This window comes from Rutidosis leptorrhynchoides, chromosome 3, assembly GCF_046630445.1.
Source record: "Rutidosis leptorrhynchoides isolate AG116_Rl617_1_P2 chromosome 3, CSIRO_AGI_Rlap_v1, whole genome shotgun sequence".
NCBI lineage: Eukaryota > Viridiplantae > Streptophyta > Magnoliopsida > Asterales > Asteraceae > Rutidosis > Rutidosis leptorrhynchoides.
In genome coordinates, this window is record NC_092335.1 from 250,110,318 (window position 1) to 250,127,137 (window position 16,820).

Sequence of the window (16,820 nt, forward strand, 5' to 3'; positions counted from 1 at the left end):
ACTCCAGTGGCACTAAATGAAATCCAAGTGAAAGCTTTCGATTGGATTTCTCATCGCTTACGTGGAAGAAAACTTGAATGGCTTACTTGGATTCATAATCCTATTGTGTACTTAACCATCTAGTTTTTATGTTTTCACTAAGTAGGTTAGAAAAAGGGTTTGACTGTCTCACAAACCCGTGTGTGTATTTCTACGTTTCGGAAAACACTTCCGAATATATGTACTTGTGATTTTTATTGAATGAATTCTTGCTTTTCAAAAAAAAAATAAAAATTAGTTTTATAACTTTCGTATGTTTCAGCCGCGTCTTTTGGTATGGTTGACAATGGTGGTTCTGGTGATTCATGTTAAGGTTATTTTTGTAACCGTGGAAGGTGAGATTTAGATTTATGTTATTTCAAAAAAAAAAAAATATGATTTATATTTTTTGTCGATGATTTATAGATGGTTTCATTTTGTTAGTTTGCTGAAATTAGGCTTCAAATAGTCAAATTAGTGGCAAAGATTCAATTCTATATGTGTATTTCAATTTTATGAGGCGCTATCATAAATCGTGAAGGATTAAAATTAGATGATCAAATGTTTGATTTTAAAGATTATGTGTATATGTGTGATCATTTATTAGAAGATTATATATTAAGAATGATATGTATGTGTATGTGTATAATGTTATATGTCTATGTTTATGGTGTCCATGAGTTAAGCATTTAGGCTAAGCAAAAAAAATAATGTTGGTTTATAAAATCAAGGTCTCAGCAAGTGTTTATTAGCGAACCATTTTCAGTTGGTATTAATATCTGCACGTGAATCCAATTATAACAAAATAAAATTGATTGAGAATGTATATAATATTGTTTATCGGTCATAAAAAAAGATTTTGTAATATATTTACTGATTATATTTAACTACTTTTGATATGTGGTCATTATCTTTAGCTTTTGAATTTTTGCATGTAATATAATGGAATGGTGAATTTTTGCATGTAAGGTGTTTGATGATATGTCTAAAAGAAACGGAACTAAGAAAGTATTGGTGATGGTGTTAGATATATAGCTGAATGACCGAAAATATCTCTCTTATATATAATAACAAAACTTAAAATAGGTCATATAAAAAAGCATCAACTAATCCTGACCCTTACTCAAGATAATCTATCACTAATCTCAACCATTAATTAATCCTAATCTGGATTATGACATCATAATCCTCCCCTTGATTTGTTTAAAGACTATAATACCCTTGGAACATCATTTGAGGCGGGCAATTTCATAGAAATAGGGTTTCTGCAGCCAAAGAAACCCCAAATTCATCTACCAACAAAAATGGCCAGCTTCTCTTTCAAAGTGATTATTCTTCATATCAATTTACAAACGATCTGGAAACGTACGGATATTGACGAAATCGCAAAACTTAATTTCGTTTCTTGTCGTATTTTCGATAAACCTCCGATGCTTAAAATCTTCAGTGGAGAAATCAAACAACGGTAAGTGTAACGACCCTGGATTTTTCATCCTTTAATTAATAATGTTTATTATTAATACTTGTGATTTAATGAATGTATTGATTTATTATTAATACTTGTGATTTAATGAATGTATTGATTATATACATTTACTTGTTACCATACTTGACTTTTAATTGCCCGACACGTCGTTGTGACACACGTACATTACACGAATAATATTTTCGAGTATTATTTACATTCATGATTAAGTTTTATTGATCATTTTTAATTAACTAAGGTTACTAGTTAATTACTTGGGCTTTGTTAGATTTAAATTGTTAATCACTTGAACTTGGACTTTCATTAGTGTTAGTGGACTTAGAAGCCCACTCTACTCACCTTAATGGACTTATTAGCCCATCACTCATGCAAGTATTACTTTCAAACTTAACTAGATTAATTAGACACATGGAATCAAGTTACAAGATTACTTAAGCCTAGTTCCCATGCAAGGCCACCTTATAACCAACTTTTAAAGCCAATTACATGCAAGACCTAGTGGACTTCTCCTTCCCCCCCTTTCCCTTGAGAACCGTCGGCTCACCTAGTGTGAGAGGGTGTTCAAATTTTTTTTTTTTACTACTAGTTCACTAGTATCCTTCACATTTCTCTCATTCCAAACACACACAACTTAATTGCAAATACTTTTCTCTCATTTCTCTTCCAAGTTTGTAAGTAACAAGCTTTATCTTCTCTTCCTTTTTCTTCATTAAAACCGAAGCATACACACTCATCATCATCATCCTTGCTTGTTGTTTTGTTACTTGTTCTTATTTATTGATTACTTACTTTGTTGTTGTTGATTACTTACATGTTATCAAGTATCAAACTCTTTAGTTTGTTCTTCATTTTATCTTGTTTATTCAAGAACATAAAGAACCTAGGAGAATTAAGTTTATGTTTTGATTCTTCCATAAAACTTGTTAAAGAAAGTTCATGAGTTAAATCATACTTGAATTCATGTTTGTAAACTTAAAAGTTTACTTCCTTAAAGATCAAGACCTTGGCTTGAATCTTTAAAGTATGAACAACCATGACTTGTTACTTGTTTATCTAGCTTATTTCTTCATTTCTTGCTCTTATAAATTCGTGATTCATGTGGTTGTTGGTCAAGTGTTACTAGTTAACTTTGATCTCATTTTTCTTGAACTAAAGTTAACTTTATGATTTCAAGAACATAGAAGTATAACTTTCTAGTTATAACTTCACATACTTATGAAGGATCTAAGTTCTATGGCTTATGGTCTACTTATTTTTTCATAAACAAAAGCTTGTAAGCTTACATACACTTTACAAGATGGAAATCTAAGTTTTGTAACTTATGGTTTCATTAAAGTAAAGATTCAAGTATTATTACTTAGGATTTAACTTAATAACTTTAGATCTAGACCTTTGGGTCTTGGATCTTCAAGATCTGACTAAAGAACTATGTTCTACATCTTAAGATCTTGATTAGTTAGTTTACTTTCAAGTTTGTAGTTCAAATATTACTTTTATAGTTCATGTATGTGTCGGATCTAAGATTTTGATGTAACTTTGGTTCATCAAGATACTTGCAACACTTAAATGAGTTGTGCTACATGTCTTAGACTTACACAAGTGTTATTATGGTCAAACCTTGGTTAAGATGATGCAAACACATCAACGAGTTGTACACTTGAAGCTATATGCATCAAGGATGAGAACCGTGATAAGCATCGAGCACCAAGAACCCACCGGAACCTACTGTTTACTGTTTTCTGGAATAGACCCGAATACCTAGGCTACTGCAAAGATGATTTTCAGTTAGCTCTATTCGATTAGATAATTTTTCGTTTAAGACTCATCTTCATCCGAGTTACGGTTTAGGATCTATGGCCCTCCGAACGTCACTATGTCCTTTTAACGTTGTGCTGAAAATTCTGACCTACTCGCACTTAAAACGTCGCCACGGTCAAACAAAGACGAGTTAGGTTCTGGAATTTTTACCAAAACTGAAGGACTCATATACGGAGCCATGGCCACTGGTCTCACCTTATTTCAGTAGGTATAGAGGTCGTGGTGACTGATCGAAGTCAGCCTTTGTTTTAAACTCTTTTATAGAACGAAACTTACTTTATACTTTTTGTTTGATGATGAATGATGATGACCCTTAAGAGCTAATTTACATACATTTAAACCTATTGGAACGATTTACTGACTTAGTAATATTTGACTTAGGTTGAGGACTTTCCGGACCTACGTATTTGCTTACTTCCCGACTCGACTTTACCACTACTTTACCACTGTGAGTTATAGCATCCCTTTTTACTTTAACTATTTTGGGAACTGAGAATACATGCGCATTTTACGTTTTACATACTAGGAACGAGTACTTAAACTTTATATATGTGTGGGTTATACAACGGCATAAACATTCCCTTTAGCTCGGTAATGTTTAGTCATTGGTTTTTGAACCGGTGAACGCGAATCTTAGATATGGATCCATAGGGTTTGACATCCCCACTCGGGCTAGTCGCGCTAGCATTTAACGAGTGTTTAATACTTCGTAATACATACGCACTCTCCAAGTGTACTTTCAGGGGGTTATAAACGTTAAGTTAGGTACCAAGTGCCCACGGTTAAACATATACTTTATCATACTGTTTTGAAACGCTCTTTGTAGCACTGAAATCTCGTGGCCTACCTTACATTACTGTTATACTTAAACTATAGCTCACCAACCTTTGTGTTGATGTTTTTAAGCATGTTTTTCTCATGTGCTTAAGGTTAGCTGCTTCCGCTGTTGTACTAGTCTTGCTGTAGACACCCGCTGCTTTAGAGATGTCACTGCATGAACGTTATCTTGCATTCATAAACTTTATTACTTTTGGAACTATGATTTGTAACGACCTATGGGACACATACTATTATCCTTGCTTCTATTCATTGAAGCATACTTTTGGTTGTAAAACATTTGACGTTAGTTATGACGTCACCTTTTTCATGAATGCAAACGTATTTTGAAATAGCATATAGTGTTTGACCTTGTAATGATCCTGTTGTTGATGATTCATACACGATGGTTTTATACGGGGCATTACATTTAGTATCAGAGCATTGGTTGTAGGGAATTAGGTTGCATTAGTGAGTCTAAGACCGAACCTAGTAGGATTCACTAATAGAACTAATCTACAACTTGCTAGTTTACTTGTTTCTGCTGAACTTACTGCATGCTGCTGCTTACTTTTACTGCTATATGCCGTATGCTATTACATGATTTCACTACTGCATGCTATTATTTGCTTTCGGTTGCATGATACTTGTCGTTATTGTCATGCTACTTACTGTTACACATGATTTAGACTGTTGTAGTTATTTGGCCTAATACGTGCTTGCTTTATGACTTACTGACATGGAAAATTTATTTTTCCTTGTTCAGATGTCGGATATTCCACCTGCTATCATTTTGGGCAGCGATTCAGATACTTCAGCCACTTCACCTGCCACTGTTTCCGATCCCCCGATCCCGTCAGCGACACCCTCTAGTGACCCAGGCGCTTCATCCTCTGGTGCCAGTAGTCATGCACCTGCCCCAGTGGTTACCTCTAACGGAGCCGAGGACCTCCAGGAGATTCCAGCTCCACTTGCCCCCGGACCTTCGGAGCCACAGCACCATCCCGGTGGTGCTGTGATTCCCGCGGATCTTGGGGAAGGTCCAGTCCGTAATGAGCATAACCATTGGTGCCGACGCCTTCCTGATGGACGTCTCGTGCTGCTCCCGCCTTTCAGATACCGACTGATGATGGCCGCCCGAGGAGAACCAGTACAGCCACCCGTGCAGCCACCTCCACATGATTCAGATGACCCGTCATCCGATGACTCATCCACAGACGACTCTAGTGACGATGGCTCCGACGAGGAGGACCCTGATGATGCACCTGTACAGCCACCCTCCACCCCGCCGAAGAAGCGGTACCGTTTCGATGGTACCGTCATTCCAGGGATTAATGGAGGTCGAGCATTCACTGACGCATATGGTCAGCATCGTAGGGTTACCGCCCATAAGCGGCTTGTGCCGTATCCTGCTGATCCCATCATCCGTAAGCCTTACCGCTTCGCAGCCTCTACTTCTGGAGCCGGACCGTCTGCACCACCAGCTCCACAAGCACCACCCGTACCGACTGCACCGCCTGCCCCACCATCTCCCTCTGTCAAGGAACTGATGAGGGAGGTGGAGATCCTCCGTGCTCGGGTAACAGAGTTCGAGGACCAGATGTCTCATGTATTGGACATCCTACACCCACCTTCATCATAGGACTTTTGTAGTAGATTTCATTATGTAATCTAGTTGTAGTTTTATGTTTCACTTATGTATTGTACGAACTTATACAGAGGTATGCAACTTATTATTATTAATGAATGGAACTTTGTGTTGTTTACTTTTTGCACAAGTGTTCTGTTTACGTTACTGTACGATGATTTTGTGATATCGGTATCTAGTTGCTCTACTTAATTAACATGTGTTGTGCTGTTTACATGTTGGTTGTTGTATACTATATTATTATATATTGAATGCTGGATTTTGACTTGAGTCAAAATTTTTGTTTAGAATACCATGGCCAACGGACGATCCACACCTACCGCAGCCCAAATCGAGGATATGATCAATGAAGAGTCACCGCAGCTTTAGCGGAAAGGAACCTCCAAGCTCCACCGCCACCGCCACCGGTTATTCAGCCCATTCGTAATGGGTGCACGTACAAAGAGTTCCAAAGCTGCAAGCGTCATAACTTTAGCGGAACGGAGGGGCCAGTTGGTCTCACTAGATGGTTCGAGAAATTAAAATCTGTGTTTCGAGTTAGTAACTGTTCAGAGGCGAATAAAACCAAGTTTGCTTCATGCACTCTGTCTGACAGCACACTAACGTGGTGGAACACGTTGGCTCAAGCAAAAGGTATTGATGAGGCATTTGCTACCCCATGGGAGGAATTCAAAGGGGCCCTAATTGAAGAATTGCCCTAGGACCGAGATCCAGAAGATGGAGATTGAGTTTATGCAGTTGAAGGTCGTGGGAAACGATCTCGATGGGTACAATCGTAGATATTTGGAACTAGCCTTGATGTGTCCTACTATGGTCACCCTGGAATTCAAGCGTATGGAGAGATATTTGTGGGGACTTCCTAAGTCCATTAAGGGAAATGTCACCTCGTCCAAGCCACCCAATGTCCCGGAAGCGATGCGCATGGCGCATACTTTAATGAACCAAATTATCATCGATGAACCGGAGAAGGCTAAGTCTGAAGCGGGTAGTAGTGAGAAGCGCAAATGGGATAACAACAGGGGAATGACCTATGATCAAAACCCGGTGAAACGACATGAGGGTTTCAGAGAAAACAACAACGGTGGAAACCCCAATCCGAACACCAACTCAAACCCCAACTACAAGGGTACCCTATGTGATGACCCGGGAATTTTTGACTAAATTTAAACTTAATATTTATATGATTTCGACAAGATAAACAAAGTCTATAATGTTGAGTCTTGAAAATTTTGGAACTATATTCATATAACCAATTACCCTCTGACTGTGCTCGATGATTCACGAACAATTACTTGTAAATAAATATGTATATATTATATAAATATAAACATTAGAATATATAATATTTTGATTTATGGATGTTTACTTTAAACAAATTGGAATTTAAAATGTAAAATAACAATTAGAATAATTAAGTATTGTTATTATATATAAATATGTATATGTTATTAGAATTCCATGATTAATTAGAATAATTAAGTTACGATTAAAATAAACATATATATATATATATATATATATATATATATATATATATATATATATATATATATATATATATATATATATATATATATATATTAAACATTCAACAAGTGTTATTATATAATATATGATACAATGTTACATAGATAATAAATTATAATATTAATATATTAAATGTAATTACAAGGTTAATTATAGTTGTCAGAATTATTAATACTATTAAAAGTATAATATGGAACTTGAAACATTTGTTTAGTGTATCATTACTAATATCATTATTATAACTAGTAGTAAAGATATGATTTTAGTTATTATTGTTAATATTAGTATTATTAGTAGATATTATTATTACTCTTATTAATAATAATTATTAGTATTAGTAATTTAGATTATTATTGTTGTTATTAGTCATTGCTGTTATTACTAGTACTATAGTTATTATTATTGTTATTATTACTAATAAAAGTATCAGTTACCATTTATTAATATTATCATAAATGTCATAATTATAATTACAAATATGATTATTATTATCGTTGACATTACTAACATTAATATAATTACTAGTATCATTATTAGGTATATTATTACTAATAGTTTATCATTAGTATCATTATAGGTATTGCTAATATTAATATTATTATTATTATTATTATTATTATTATTATTATTATTATTATTATTAATTTTACCATTTTGGTATTAGTTGGAAATTATTATTATTATTATTATTATTATCATTTGTATTTTTATAAATTATAATATGTATAACTGTATTAATATCATTAGTGAATTTATATTTATTTATCACTACTATTAAACACCAAATACATATTTATATGCTTTATTATTTAATATCAATATCTATTCTATTCTATATTTTTTCTCTTCTTCTGATGATCTGTGGATTTATGTCGACACCTGAAATCAAACAAAAATAGTATCAATCAGTTACAGTATTTCATCAATCAACTATACTATATAAAACTGTGATTGCTAATCAGTGAACCGTTAAAAAAAAAAACAAACAAACAAACCGATACCCTGCTCTTGTTCTTTCTTCTAAAAATTTGATTTCGAAAATAATTACAAATTGTAATATTGCAGTTTCGTTAGGATCCATCTATTAAAATTATCTGCAAATTCTCAAATCTTAATTCGTGAAATCAAGATTGAATTTTGGAGTCAAAGTTTTAAATCCAAAAGTCAACAGAATCGTTCTTGGTAAAATTTGATTTTGTTTTGACGTTTCAAGTTCAATTATCAATTCAAATAGGTTCTAGGAGTGAATTAGAAACTTTTTCGTGTTGTAAGATTTGTCTAAAACATTATAGAAATCTAAATCAATTTTTTTTTTTTGCCATTACTAGCGACGAGTAGGAGGTCTATTTTTTTTTTTTTTTTCAAACCGAATGATCACAGATAAGTGGTTATAAGTTGTATATTAAATCCTAATTTGATTATATAATTCTCGGTTGTGTTTTGGTTTGAGTTTAATTTGTTTTCATTGAGGAAGATGATGAATACAATAAAGAAGTTAAATAAATTTGAGTTTGATTCATAATAAGAAAAACAGATTGGAGCAGTTGGTTAAGGGAAGTGACTGGGTTGCGGGTGGTCTCGGGTTCGAGCCCCATCATGGGCAATTTTTTTGAGAAAGGCTTTCGAAAGGGTATACACTTTCATATTATCATTTTAATTATTGTTATTATTATTATTATTATTATTATTATTATTATTATTATTATTATTATTATTATTATTATTATTATTATTAATATTATTATCATTGTTACATTATTATTATTATTGTAATTGTTAAGGATAATATTATGAAATGAGAAATTAGTATGATAATTAATTTGATTAATACATAAAGTTTATAATATATATATGTGATAATATGATAGGATAGCTTGTAGTTTAGGAGTTGAAATGAGTAAAAATATATAGTTATATGTAACATATACATATATATTGATGTATAGAAAATTCATAAGGTTAAACTCTAAAATGAACTTACTTTTTAATATATAACGACTGATATAACTTTAAGGCGTAAATGTTAGTTACCTAAAAACTTGGCATATATTCAGGTACAAAATACATTACGACTATAAAGGAGAATACTGTATAAATATATACATATATATATAGCTTAATTTGGATTAATAGAACATTAGTAAAAATAGTAAATATAGTTATAAGAGGTGACTTATAAATATAACTAATGTTTATATATATACAAATATATATACTTATATATATGAATAAATATATCTATATATAAGATACATAATTTCTGGATAAAACCTATGCTATCATAATCATCAAGTAATTATAAAATAACATTTTATATATATATACTATAACTATATAAGGTATTAATAAGTATTTAATAAAATGATATATTTTATATACATATAACATAACAAAAATTAATATTATATACAAAATGAATATAGGAAATATATATATATATATATATATATATATATATATATATATATATATATATATATATATATATATATATATATATATACTACTAATATAAAGAGGGATAAAACTAATAAAGTTATATATACTTGTTCGATTACAACTATGTATATTAATGAATATACAAATGATATAGGTTCGTGAATCCGAGGCCAACCCTGCATTGTTCAGTTGTTCAAAGTCGTCATATGTATTTTTACTACAAAATACAGTATAGTGAGTTTCATCACTCCCTTTTTAAATGCTTTTGCAATATACATTTTTGGGACTGAGAATGCATGCGCTTTTATAAATATTTTACGAAATAGACACAAGTAATCGAAACTACATTATATGGTTGAATGATCGAAATCGAATATGCCCCTTTTTATTAAGTCTGGTAATCTAAGAATTAGGGAACAGACACCCTAATTGACGCGAACTCTAAAGATAGATCTATCGGGCCCAACAAGCCCCATCCAAAGTACCGGATGCTTTAGTACTTCGAAATTTATATCATGTCCGAAGGAGGATCCCGGAATGATGGGGATATTCTTATATACATATTGTAAATGTCGGTTACCAGGTGTTCAATCCATATGAATGATATTTTTGTCTCTATGTATGGGACGTATGTTTATGAGAAATAGAAATATGAAATCTTGTGGTCTATTAAAATTATGAAATGATTATTTTTGTTAAACTAATGAACTCACCAACCTTTTGGTTGACACTTGAAAGCATGTTTATTCTCAGGTATGAAAGAAATCTTCCGCTGTGCATTTACCCACTTTAAAGATATTACTTGGAGTCATTCATGACATATTTCAAAAGACGTTGCATTCGAGTCGTTGAGTTCATCAAGATTATTATTAAGCCATTTATAGTTTAGTTATATTATGAAATAGTATGCATGTCGTCAGCTTTCAATGTAAATGAAGGTTTCTCTTTTAAAAACGAATGCAATGTTTGTAAAAATGTATCATATAGAGGTCAAGAACCTCGCGATGTAATCAACCGTTGTGAATCATTTATAATCGATGTGGACTTCGTCCGGATGGATTAGGACGGGCCCTTTCAGTTGGTATCAGAGCGGTGGTCTTAGCTAACCAAGTCTTGCATTAGTGTGTCTAACTGATAGTTGTTTAGATGCATTAGTGAGTCTGGACTTCGACCGTGTCTGCATGTCAAAAGTTTTGCTTATCATTTAGTGTCGAAAAATTATTTTCTTACCATCCTTAAAGTCTAGACACGTCTTACTGCCTCAATTGCATAGACAGTGTATAGATAAATTCATATCTTAGCGTATCTGTTATTGTTACTTTTGCCTGACAGCTTTCGTAGATTCCTCCGTAACTTATGAGATTTTAGTATTATATATGCATATGTAAATTATGTATTGTAGGATACTAATCTACATTCTATAATCTATTTCTTATCAAAAATCCTCCATCTGATTGTACGAGATGAATCATGCAACCAGTTCGAGTCCCTCAGATTTCGATAGCTATTCCGATAGTTATTCCGACAGCTATTCCGACATGTATATTCACCTAAGCTCCGAAAGCGATGTCACCAGAATGAATCAATCAATCAGCCATTCCCAATTCATCTGATGCATTCGTAGTCGACTTAATCAATGGAGACGCGAAGAAGGCGATCCCTTCAACCAACCGAATTCACCTTTTGGCAAAGAACCTGAAGCATTTACCGGCGAACCTGTTCATAACACCATTTCACCCTCATTTCACAAATATCTTGCCACGACTATATCATAACTCAGATTCTAAACCTTATTCATCCGCTCGTTCCGACCGACAATCATCCCGGAGTAATCGAAGAAGTCAACGAGCTTCGCACTCGAGTAATCAAATTGGAAAATATGGTGCAAAACGTACCAGCTTCAACAACAATCCACGCCTTAACATCTCGTTATGTACCTCGAGTATAATCATCGTTCTACATGACGTTCCACATCATTTATCTTCGTTTGACATAGCGATTCTGTAATCTCTAATGTTTTAGAGATTATATATTCTTATTCTAACGGTAAATCAAATGAGTTTAATATCATATTGACTCATTAAATCCATGATTACATCTGAAGAAAATATATAGGTATATATATTTTTTCATAAAGATTGTAATTAAAAATTCTTTTGTACAAACTGTTAATGGTGAAAATATTTTAACGGGTAGGTAATACCCGAGGAATATTCAGATTTCACATTAATAAGTTACACTGTACATTCTTCGAAGCTGATTCAACAGCCGTTTACTATCCTACTTACATCCACCGATATACAAATCCGTTCACCACAGAATAACCATATTCATCCAATTACATATTTGGATTTTGACCTATCAGAATCCATCAAGTGGCATAACGAAGAAATAATGGACACAATAAAAATTGATTAGAAACAGATTAATTAACAATATGAAATTCTATTAAGAATTCACGCTAACAAAATCCTAGCTAACTGTTCCTAGCTAACTGTTAATTCTGTATTACATTTTATTTATCGCAATTTAATTATCGCAATTTATTTTATCGCAATTTATATTCTCGCAATTTTATTTATTGTCATTTAATTTCTGTTATTTACTTTACGCATTTTATTTATCGTCATTTAATTTCTGTTATTTATTTTACGCACTTTAAATATCGGAACACGTATACAAGGTTTTGACATATCATATCGACACATCTATATATATTATTTGGAATCACCATAGACACTCTATATTCAGTAATGATCGAGTTCTCTATACAGGGTTGAGGTTGATTCTATAATAATATATATACTTTGAGTTGTGATCGAGTCTGAGACATGTACACGGGTCACGATACGTATTAATTAATTCAAATATTATATATTAAACTATATATGAATTACTGGACTATTATTAGTGGACTATCGACTGTGGACTAATAATATTGGACAATTAAAATGAATTAAAATATTAATTATAACATATGAAACTAAACAATTCTTCAAGTTTGCCGCTTGATTTCATCTTAAACCTCGTTTAAATCTTGACGACTACAATCTGCGTTCAAACCTTTCATGATTCTTGAAAACACCTCGATCGAGAGGATGAACAAACCGCACTTCGTCTATGGAAGGAAAGATTTATGTATATAGTTATGCACCTGAGAAACTCTCGACAACTGAGTAAAAGTTTAACACGTAGCCGCGTCAGATCTTTTGGCATTTATTAGCAAAAATAACTTTGCGATCCCTTTTCAAGGTAGCCAATTTTGTCACAGCTTCAGCAAGTCAACCTTGACTTTTCATTCGAAGGAGCCTTACTATAATCCTGATCTATACGATTACCCTTTTGATACCGGAGAATTCTTTTATATTCCACTATATTACCAGCAGACGTACCAGCAACCTCGTTGCTCCTTGGCTCAAATCTCTCTGACAAATCATTATATTTATTCATTGAAACCCTATCATATACACATTCGCATCTTGTAACGAGAACTGCCATAACAATTACCGGAAATCAGCAATCAGTACTTTGAAAACTCACAGCATATCTACATCAACAGTTATATGTATGACAATTATCTCTTAGAATTATGATCTCTCATTCTGAAATTTTGAAAAGCACTCTGTCACAAATCAATACTCCGAATGTTGAAAAAGCTGAATGAAGCAGCAGAAACCATAGACAACCGTAAACGATCTTAATCATTAGAAGTTTGATGATAAAGAATAGTATGTTGGAAAAGCTCATAAAAGTTGGAACTGAAAAACGGATTGAGCTAACCACGAAGGAGACCAAGGACAAATACAAGGACTATACCCTATATTCAAAGAATCCAGATAATTCTGGATCCGTTGAAATCTTTAGAGAATATCTTGCTCCGAAGTCATGTTAAAATCTTGCGGAAAATCTTTCTCCATCAACCATCGAACTTAGAAATTCCAAAATATCATCATCAATATCTTCGATGTTTTTGAGGATATTTTTATAAATATTCTCGTCCGAAATTATACACCTCTTCGTGCTTCCTGTGTATCTTTACTCCAAACTCTTGCGAATAAATTTTCTTCACCATCCTTCGATAATAGAAATTCTAAGATATCATAGTATCTTTCATTATAAATATCCTCCATATTTCTGAAGATATTTTCATAACTATTCTTATCTGAAATCATTAATCTCTTCGTACTATCAGTGTTACATCATATAGAAACTGTTAGTTTCTATATTCTGTAAACTTTCGAGTTTAAAATACGAATGTTTTGAAGTAGTGTTGGGAACTGATGCATGAGTTAGTATAATATAATGACACTTGATCAACGTGATTATATTACAGTAAGTCATGCTGAGTTTCTAATGGGACATGATGATTCGCAGATCATAACGTCATCATGTGCCATGTTACATAACTCTTTCATCCTACTTAACTCCGTAATAAATCAAGAAAATGTATTCTTGATGGTTCTATCTTCCGTGATGTTGATAAATTTGAAAATCAAATCGTGCTATCACGTTCCTTCATGCTTAGAACATTATAATCATTCGAAACTCTATATCTATAAATTCTGGACCATTATTCGCTTGACTTGAAGTCGGGAAGAGAAAACAAAAGCATAGAGCTTTGAAATATAAGGGAGAATATAAAGTCCGATAACAACACATAAATTACAAACCGTGTATATCAATGTTTATTGCAACATAAAGACACGGGAGAATTAAAAACATTATAATCCCGAGGGCGAAGTAGAAAAAAAAAGCAGATTCCTCTGGTGGAAGTTGGAAAAGGAGAATGATTGTTGCGATAGTAAGGATGAGGACAAGGATCAGAACTGGATTAATCATTTGCAGAATCTTTTGGATGTATGAACTAAGAAAGAAAGTATAAGAATGGTGAGAATAATGGAAAGGAAGAGCTTAATTTATACTGGAAATATCAGACGTAGTAATCGGGGCAGATCACCGTATTTAATTAAAGAGATCTTAATTTCCATAAATCCCAAAGAATCAGATTTTATAGATCTTCAAGATTTTCTTTAAATCCCTTAAATTCCGGAATTCAGCCAAGGCAATGTCAAAAGTTAAGACGCGCCTTATTTTCTAAATTCAAACCTGACTACATCAAAAGTTAAAAACAAATCCTTGTTTCTCATTTCATCCTTTTGTGAATAGCTTCATTCGCACTCTTCGAATAATCGAATTATTTTTATCCATATTAGTCAATGATGATAAAAACTCAATTTAGCAACTCATATTTGTCATGAAAACATTTTATTGTTAGCCATGACCACCTCACTCAAATTTCGAGACGAAATTTCTTTAACGGGTAGGTACTGTGATGACCCGGGAATTTTCGACTAAATTTAAACTTAATATTTATATGATTTCGACAAGATAAGCAAAGTCTATAATGTTGAGTCTTGAAAATTTTGGAACTATATTCATATAACCAATTACCCTCTGACTGTGCTCGATGATTCACGAACAATTACTTGTAAATAAATATGTATATATTATATAAATATAAACATTAGAATATATAATATTTTGATTTAAGGATGTTTACTTTAAACAAATTGGAATTTAAAATGTAAAATAACAATTAGAATAATTAAGTATTGTTATTATATATAAATATGTATATGTTATTAGAATTCCATGATTAATTAGAATAATTAAGTTACGATTAAAATAAACATATATATATATATATATATATATATATATATATATATATATATATTAAACATTCAACAAGTGTTATTATATAATATATGATACAATATTACATAGATAATAAATTATAATATTAATATATTAAATGTAATTACAAGGTTAATTATAGTTGTCAGAATTATTAATACTATTAAAAGTATAATATGGAACTTGAAACATTTGTTTAGTGTATCATTACTAATATCATTATTATAACTAGTAGTAAAGATATGATTTTAGTTATTATTGTTAATATTAGTATTATTAGTAGATATTATTATTACTCTTATTAATAATAATTATTAGTATTAGTAATTTAGATTATTATTGTTGTTATTAGTCATTGCTGTTGTTACTAGTACTATAGTTATTATTATTGTTATTATTACTAATAAAAGTATCAGTTACCATTTATTAATATTATCATAAATGTCATAATTATAATTACAAATATGATTATTATTATCGTTGACATTACTAACATTAATATAATTACTAGTATCATTATTAGGTATATTATTACTAATAGTTTATCATTAGTATCATTATAGGTATTGCTAATATTATTATTATTATTATTATTATTATTAATTTTACCATTTTGGTATTAGTTGGAAATTATTATTATTATTATTATTATCATTTGTATTTTTATAAATTATAATATGTATAACTGTATTAATATCATTAGTGAATTTATATTTATTTATCACTACTATTAAACACCAAATACATATTTATATGCTTTATTATTTAATATCAATATCTATTCTATTCTATATTTTTTCTCTTCTTCTGATGATCTGTGGATTTATGTCGACACCTGAAATCAAACAAAAATAGTATCAATCAGTTACAGTATTTCATCAATCAACTATACTATATAAAACTGTGATTGCTAATCAGTGAACCGTTAAAAAAAACAAACAAACCGATACTCTGCTCTTGTTCTTTCTTCTAAAAATTTGATTTCGAAAATAATTACAAATTGTAATATTGCAGTTTCGTTAGGATCCATCTATTAAAATTATCTGCAAATTCTCAAATCTTAATTCGTGAAATCAAGATTGAATTTTGGAGTCAAAGTTTTAAATCCAAAAGTCAACAGAATCGTTCTTGGTAAAATTTGATTTTGTTTTGACGTTTCAAGTTCAATTATCAATTCAAATAGGTTCTAGGAGTGAATTAGAAACTTTTTCGTGTTGTAAGATTTGTCTAAAACATTATAGAAATCTAAATCAATTTTTTTTTTTTGCCATTACTAGCGACGAGCAGGAGGTCTATTTTTTTTATTTTATTTTATTTTATTTTATTTTATTTTTTTTCAAACCGAATGATCACAGATAAGTGATTATAAGT